A 9181-nucleotide genomic window follows, 5' to 3' on the forward strand; every position below is an offset into this window, starting at 1 on the left:
ACCCCTTTTTAAAGTGCGCCTAAATCTGACTACGCAGCTGGTCTATACATTTCACATCCATGGAAATACAGCCGCCGAAGCTGGGAACCAACCCCTCAAGCTTAGCATCGATGCAAAGCTGCCCAATGGGTAGTGTGCGCACCAACGCTTGCCTCAGCACCCATAACCATGGTTTAACAGCCATCACAGAGGTTATTTTTCATCAGACTTCCATGGACATGTTGCAGCACAGATTGCACATTAACTGCAACAATTCTGTGCTTGCCTGCTTCATCGTAGCGCTGCCAAGTGGCACCACCTATCCATTCTCATGTTTACAGCTATGGTAGCCCAGTGCAAAGTGCACGAACAAACTACAATTCTCTAAGGTCGCTTTCACAGGTTCACATGACGGTGCAAAGCACTTTGCGAATTGCGAGCAAGCTTGGCTACTTCGGCAGCATGCTAAAAAGAATGAGTGTAGGTTTGCAGCCAATGCTGTCTTGGCTTGCGTATGCAACGGAGCTATGGGTCATCATTCATTCACGTCACTCTAACATGGCCCGACGTCACTAAAACTTTCATTACACTTCCTACACAGTGACATCGGTGTCAGTTGCGCTAGTGATGGGTCCTGATTGTGAAAATGAGCATTTAGGCACACTTTGTCAGCGAATTAAAATATATTCTAAATGTTTGCTGTGTCCAACACTTTGTGCTGAGTGTCCTTACATACATACGAAACCTACAACAGACTTTTTATAGCCTCAAAACTGGGTGTCACCACCCTTTCAGTAGGAATTCTTTACCATAAAACTATTTACAAACCATTATACTAACTGTATTGCACAGTAATTACAAAAATTATATCAAGAAAACATTTTCGATGCCAACTAAATATGGGCAAAGGAACCCAATCAATAGGACAGGCACAAATTTTCAACTGCTTTGTTTGAACTATGGCATTCCAGTAGACTGTCCCATTGAGCTGAGCTTAAAACAGCTCTGTCCTCAGTCCGTACCTTTTGTCCCCATTTGTTCCCAGCCCGGAACCATACCTAGCGACACACTCGTGAGGCTAGGCACACACTATCAGACATGTGCGTGAGTGTACGGTCAGACATGCTGACAGACGAAGAACTGTGTTATCTGGCAAGGCATTAGTATATAAGAAACTTTTCAGTGCGTTTACATACGAGCTTTGTCTGAGATCGACGCATGTGCACCCACTCCGCATTCTCAAAATCTGTTCACTAAGCTTCAGTTGTCTTTCCGGTCCAAAACATTTCTTCCTGCACTGTGCGTTGTTTCAAGCAACAATTTCACAATGATGCCCCCACTGGCCCAACAGTTACTTTTTTTTTCTTATTAGACAGATTGCAATGCAGCGGTTTTTTGAAGCACTTGAAATGCTTTTGCACAGTGCATTGGGACCCACTAAAAGCAGACGCTATGCTTACAACATTGCTACGCTCCATGTACTGTGAAGTTGAAGATGGTCCTTACGATAGGATTGCCAGTGATACAAGTTGCGAGTTCATCAGTGGCTGTCATTATGTCTCCGGCCGGCAGTCGCATCAATGTTGTAAAAAAGACGAAATGAAGATAAATAAATTCCGTTTTAAAAATTTCTACTAACTTCCCAGAGAAACAGTGGCAAAGTTGGACACTTCAGACTTTACGTTTTCTATTGCGATACAATACAGAAAAGCGACGAAGGATGGTAGACAGTCCCTTTAACGTGTTATTCGAGCATTCTTGCAGCAGTTTCCGATAAAAATTAATACTTCAACGATCATACATTGCACAAAAAGATGAATTTCGATTTAATTAATTTTCTATATAATGAAGTAAATTGCTGATTATACACACTTGGTTATATTGCGGTTTAGCTGTATTATAATTTGATATTGAAGTTTTCATTGCCCAGCATGCACCAGTCAGCCCCACTGCAGTGAACATTGTCATGATGAGCCACCACAGCTTGCTGAGTTCACGAACTGTGTATCTCGCATGTCACTGAAATCTCGGTCGAAGTCGCAGGACGACAATGCACTCCATGTTGCTTACCTGTGCCACATTCAACTGCAACTAACAGCTATAGGGGTATTAGTATATAACACACAGATCCATGCGTGCAAAACTGTCTTGTCCTTGGGTTGCACCAGGCACTAGCGGAACGGCTGTCACTCGCTAACACTTACGCAGCAGCCCTATCAGTCGGAATGGACCCGTGCACGCATAGTTTGCATCGTGTCGCAACTGCTGCGGGTTTCAGGCCAGTGGGAACAGAGACGAGTTTATTGTCTGACACTATTGGGTGTTGGAGTGCCACCACACGAAAGAGTAATGTATAAGCATGAAGTTGTGGAGAAATTTCGCATGGGCAATGTGAAAACAACAAATGGAAAGCACACGAGAGAGAGAGAGAGCGATAGTGGCTGAGACTCGCTTCTCGTGGCTTTGCACTTGGACACTGAGGCGGTAAGTGACGGTGGCTGGACGGCTCCCGACTGTTGAGCTGTGTCTGCCACGGCTCCCCAAGTGAGAAGAAAAACCGACACGCGTTCCTCATGGTCTGGAGAGGAGCCTCCAGACCATGAGGAATAATGCCAAGGAAAGTATAGGGGATGTTATTTTTAGTAATTAGGATGTAAATGTGAAGAAAGTAAAGTGGACAAAAAGATAACTTGCTGCCGTCAGGGACCGAACCTGCGACAAGTTATCTTTTCGTCCATTTTACTTTCTTCACATTTATATCCTAATTACTAGAAATAACACCCCCTATATTTTCCTTGGCATTATTGTCTGTTAGTTCTCATTAATATTGTGTGTAACAAAGAAAAACGAGCCCTTAAAAGTCACCTTCTTTCATTCATAGCAAAGGTCTGGCTCTGGCAGACTTGATGCCTTCAGGTAGTATGCGAGGGATTATTGGTCGGCTGCCGGCTCGTAAAAAGATCACGTGCTTCGTCACGCCAACAGGCAGAAAAAGGGTGTTCCACACTCGCCGCCATGGCTGCGATCGGTGCTGACTAACACTCCTAGGTTTAAAATAAACATATATACCCCATAAAGTGGACGAGAGGATGACCACCGCCGTAGCTCAGTGGTAGAGCATCGGACGTGCTATTCAAAGGTCGCAGGTTCGGTCCCTGCCGGCAGCAAGTTATCTTTTCGTCCACTTTACTTTCTTCACATTTATATCCCAATTACTAGAAATAACACCCCCTATATTTTCCGCGGCATTATTGTCCGTTAGTTCTCATTAATAGTCAAAAAAGAACCCACATTACTGAGAAATGCTGTATCTGCGTTATTGTGTTGCTGTAAGGATGTTATCACAGCCAAAGCTTCTGACAATATATTTGATAATGCTGAAAAAACATTGTGAAGTGCATATAAAAAGGTCTATCCATGCCACATCAACTAGCATTTTACCTACTATCATGTATATGGCTGAAAAAATTTCCCCATTTTCGTGTAAGCTCAAAACTTGCTCTGCTTGTTCGTGTTTCCGGACATTTTTCTGCCTGTCTGTCAGAGTTTATAGCTTTGCGCCGACTGACCAAGAGGGCATCAAGCAATACAGTAGAACCTCGTTGATACGTTCCCGCTTCCGGCTGCGATCGATTTCCCGGCTCCTACGGTCGAAATCGCGAAAACTAAAAATAACCCAATACAGCTGTGTGTAATACGTTCCGGTTAATACGTTCCCGGAAAGTACGATTATTCGGCAGCAACGTACAGCACCGCGGAAAAACTGCGGTCGTATGATACGTTTTGTACTCAGAAACTCCCATTCAGGCGCGCAAATAGACCCTCTCGTGTACTTGTGAAGCGCGAAGTGGCAGAAAGCCGCCGCGCGGCGACTTCTCCGCAGTGCCTCCCCCCCCCCCCCCCCGCGCTTTCTCTGCTTTGCACAATTGTCCCCTCGGCGTCTCTTCCGAACTGCTCGATCACCGCTCTCTGTCAACCACACACCGACCCGAACGCCGGCGGCGACGCTGGCCGTCAAAATCTTCAAACGGCTTGCCGCGGAAACGCACATGCCGCCGCCGCATCGCCACCGCTGCACAACACACCGCGACCCGTAACCATAGCAACGCCGCCATTGTGCCCAGTGAATATGGCCGATAATTTCCCCACACTTTTCTCCCGGAGCGCATTCGTTTCTGGGCTGCTGCGTCCGGCGCAATTCCAGTTGGCGTATTTCTCTGGCTGGGCAATTCTGCCTACCAGCGGGTCGTCAGATGCTGCCAGAAAAGATTTGTTCTGGAAGATATCTGGAAAGTTTTTGGTTATCACGCCAAAACGAGACGATGCGCGCTCGCCGCCATCTTTTTGAGGACTCGACAGATCAAAGTGCGGGTGCATGGGGACTTCACCTTCGGTTGCCATTACGCAGGGCGTTATCTTTTAGAGCCCGTTCCGCCGTGCGAGATGGTGCGATTACGAGTGGCGGAGAACATAGCACAGGTCTGAAGTTAAGACAGAACACAAACTGATCAGCGCGAGGATGCGACGTAGTATACGATTACCGCAACAGCTGTCGCTTTCGGGTACGCTTATCACTTTTGCGAGATTTCGCATATCGTGTTGTACCACGATTGTTACGTGCACTGCGAAGAGTTGAGCTTGTTAAGCCTTTAGCGGGGCGGCTTTTTCTTCACGGACGGGGCAAGTCACGCGTGATCTTGCGAACGTACGTTATAGTATCCCAAATGCATGTGCTCGAGAATATCACTTCTGCCCTTCGGCAAACCTAGCCCCATATTTCCAAGCGGCAATGCAGAAAGAACCGACGCTCATGCGGCGCAAAGTTTCGTCTGCTGACACGGCGGTAGCGTTTCTTTACGTTTACGCTGGTTGTCACAGAGTTCGATTTTGCAATATTCGGGTTGTCTCGCGATTTCAATACACGTGACCACGACGTTATTTTCGGTCAGGACCGGAACTACCTGGCTGACCTCTGGCTGCCAGCAAGATGCCAGGAGTTCGAAAATCGAAGAGTCCCTCCATGTCTTTTGAGAAATAAATATTTTTTGCCCTTTGCACCTCAATATGGCCTTGTCAGCCTCAATTTCTACTGGATTCGGATCGTACGTTTTCCCGGATCATACGTTTATTTTCCGCGTTTTTTTCGGAAACGTATCAACGAGGTTCTACTGTATTTTTTATTTAAGGACGTCCATGCGATAAAGTCAATAAAACTGTGTTTGCGGAAGGCTAATGAAGTGCAGTGACTGTAAAGATAATCATTTGTTTAAGCGTGTCAATTCTTCGAGTGCCTTTTCCATGAGCCTAACTGAGTAAAGTTGTGAAATCTGACACATTTTTCCAGAAATAACAAATTTCAAAGGCAGAAATAAAAAATGTAATGGTAGCCTGTTCAATATGCTACAAGAGAAAAAATAAGTGCTAAACAGTGTGAAAAAAAACAAAGTCACAGTTTCGCTGCAACGGCGAAGCAATGAATGCGATAGCAATAAATTGGAATGTAACGCGAAGAACAGAAAGCAGCTCGAAATCGCCAGCACGTCGCTCGAGCCCAAAGGACACACGAAAAGAACGCACACAGGACGAGCGCGAACTAATGCGTCACAGCTTGACACTTGAAGCGCACTGCTCAAACATAAAGCAGGACGCACGAAACGAACGAACAGGTACACACACGACGAGCGCGAACTAATTGTCACAGTTGTTACTTATTTCTGTTTGAACAGCGCACTCCTTTCGCAAACGCGGCCGCTGCAGCAAGCGAAGCGAAGCACCCCACCGGCCGCCCCTTCTTTCCTCGAGATAAGCGCACGAAAGCGACCACGCCCTGTAGGGCGAAGAGCAACGGCGTTCGCAGGAGCGGGGCGACGATCTTTAAAGCGCGCCACACACGCGCACATCGCGCCATCTATGTGGCCACTAAGAAAGCATGCTGAAGTACATGGTGTATATAAATAGCTCGCCGTTAGCAGGCTGAAAGACGGTGCTGTCGTGGCCTAACGTCTAACGCGGCGGGCTGCAAAGCGAGAGGTCGCCCGTTCGATTCCGCGCATCGGAAAGTATTTCTGAATTATTTTTCTTTGTGGCTTTTCTATATATATACATACTTATACATATACGGTGAATAACGGCGGCGGTGGCGACGGGGACAGACATTTTCCAGCCGAGACTGTCCATATAATTGCTATCGCAATAAATGTTCCAGGTGTAGCTTGCACTATTTGCACAAAATAAAGGCACAGCACGGCTGATCGGTTCCTAGCTGGTCTTGACCATACATGTCCATACGATTCTAAGTTATGCGAATCCAAAAAACGGCAGGAAGGGCAAGGTGGAAGCTTGTGGTGAAAAATATCTGTAAACGCGGGGCGGGTGCTTGAGCCGACGTTTCGACAGGCGGATTTGTCTTCTTCAAGGCTAGAACTGATTTCCTTAGCACTTGTGTGTATGAGCTTTGTACCGGGAGAGTATTTCGGCCGCGCGTTAAAAAAGTCACGTGGTACACAGAGCTGCTCCGCGCGCGGCGGTCGAGGTTGCCTAGGCGACGAAGACGCGGCCGCGGCGGCACTCCGACCGTCGTTGGGTTCTGCGGCAGTGCCATGTTTCCTTTTCTTATTACAATGTATTCAGTGGGCATTGCGATGACGCAGTAACTGCACGAGCTGCAGGACTGCATCAGCTGCACGTCACAGCGCACAAATGCAACATTCAAGGGTAAAATTTAGCACAGCTTCACTGACTTGGCGTCGCGAAGACTGATGAAACTGCCGAGCTGGTGCCTTTTCCTTGGCTTTGGGGTGCCTTTTTACTAAGTACTAATTTAGCTGTCGATACATATGACGCCGCTAAACGGTCCGTGAGCTCCTGCTTTGGCCACTCGCAAGCCAGGATCGGATTCTCTTCGTTGCTGGGCGGCCGAACGTCTATCTTCCCGATGAGCTTTATCGTACAGTTGCCCCTACAGTTGCCGCGACACGCCTCCCTCACTCGAAACTCGGGGTCGGCCCGTCGTCGTTGGGCCCATGCTCTAGCAAATTCCCATCATATTTCCCGCCGCGCCGCTTCTTCTCCCGAAGACAGAACCTTGTTCGTACTCGCCATACTCGTCGCCGAACGTCGTAATGCTCTGCGGCGACAGTGCACGCTTTTGTACTGCTTTTTTCACGCAGAATTTATTCTTGCAGCAACAACGAAATGAAGCAATGTTAAGACTGCTAAATCAAGGTGTGCGGCCTAGAGGTAGGGGTCACTCTTGTAAGCTCAATGCGAGCAGTCCGGCCGCATTAGAACACCACAATTAAAGCACGATATGCAACACGAACTGACGGTCGAATGTCAACAAGCATGCATGCTGGCAATAAACAAAGATAATGAAGATGTGCGTCTATCCTAGCCTCTCCTAACGCCATCGCACAGTAGTCAGGGGGCACCAAGCCCAGCTTTTTACTCTGCCGAAATAACATAACACTACCGCAGAAGGGGAGCGCATACTATATCGATACGATGGCCGGAGCCACCGCGTCTACGTGCACATGTCTCGCCGGTCTCGCTCGCCTGGCAACGGCCAAACCCCCGCCGACTCCGCGCGCGCAGGCAGAGGGCAGCACAGCCGCACAGCGACGTGTACCACGTGGCTTTTTTAACGCGCGGCCGAAATACTCTCCCCTTTGTACCCTAGTCTCCAATCCAAACAAAGGTGGGGGAGAGGGCAACTGTGAAAGCACAGGTGAGGGAGAGGCCGCCATGATAAATTGAGTGAATCTAAAAGGAAAAGGGTATTCCGCAGAAAAAAAAAGAAATGGGGCGGGGGGCGGAGACTTTTCGCTGAATCGGGGTGGTGAGAGGAAGCACCACTTCACAATGGTAGCTTAGAAATTCCTAGAAGAAGGACTTAGCTCTCATTGGTTTTCATTGTGTATGTACCATATTTGATGGATTCAAGAGCCCCCTTATAAACGTTCGTACCTGCTGGCTGAAGTGTATTGAACATGTGAATATGGTGTGACTCTATTGGGCGCAAGGACATACCGTGGCAACGGCATGCGGTGGCATCCCTGTGACGTGCAAGGGTGGAATGCCCCGCCATCCCTCTCCCGCACAGCCCACAGCCGCGTTTGCGTCTCCTTTTTTATTATTACTGTTGTACTTCAATGAAATCGGTAAAATACTGCTGCGGCTTCGTCACTGACAGTACGAAATGCTAAATAACTGCTCCGAAAAAAATGTTGCGTTCCTCCTAATGCCTTAGACAACGCTCTAACTGCCGGCATCGTCTGCTACGGCCACCGATATGGAAGCCACGGGAGCTGACTCGTGCTAGTTTTGTAAAAGGTAACTATGCTGTGTCGAATTAAAACTAAGCATCAAATGGGCTTTAGTGCGTGCTTGCAGCAAAGAAACATAGTTTTGCTGCAAGGAATGCGTGCAACCGTGCAGCTTCATTCATTGTAGGTTTGCGTCTAAAAACGGGCCGCGGTTGACACGACAAGCATGCGCAAATTTACATTCCTGTTTAGTACACATAGCCCTATGAATCACGACGCAAGCATTTTGTCCGCTTTGTGGCAAGCAAACCAGCTAGCATATGCTTAGAGCTGCATGCAGCCGCAACCTTTATATGCACGCGCGTGCCTCATTCGGAGTTGTAGCTAGACATTTCACATGAGCACAAATTTCTCTGCGGCACGACCTCAATATTTATCTGTTGCTTCTTATTGCGCGAATTTTGTATGGGTGTCACACGGTGCACTTTTGGTCGCGATCAAGCCACATAGGGATGAAAATTTTAGACAGTTGACTCAGCTCTGCAGCTTCTACAAAGGGGCCAATCGCGATCGAAAAATACGGCTCGATCGGGTTTCATTGCGATTGCAATTGCACCATGTGCCAGCTGGCCGTATTACTTTACGCACTTGAATGAACACGCTGCAAGGTGAGGCTTACCGTGGTCTAAATGGCAGTATTATGTTTCTGTGAAAATACCAGCGCCCAGCATTTACAGCTTCATTGATAAGCAGTAGGACACTTCGCGGCTGCTGTTAGAAGGTTAATCAGGTTTGAAGCTGGCCACATTTTCGTCTGTAGAGTAAAACAACACAGAGAAGAACAAGTCACCCTGGCTATGGGCTTATTCTATAGACATAATCTGTATGCAAGGAGCCCCATGGGCTGAAGTCGAGAGTCGGATGGAAACCTGTATGGT

The sequence above is a fragment of the Rhipicephalus sanguineus genome, unplaced genomic scaffold (assembly GCF_013339695.2).
Source record: "Rhipicephalus sanguineus isolate Rsan-2018 unplaced genomic scaffold, BIME_Rsan_1.4 Seq671, whole genome shotgun sequence".
Taxonomy (NCBI): domain Eukaryota; kingdom Metazoa; phylum Arthropoda; class Arachnida; order Ixodida; family Ixodidae; genus Rhipicephalus; species Rhipicephalus sanguineus.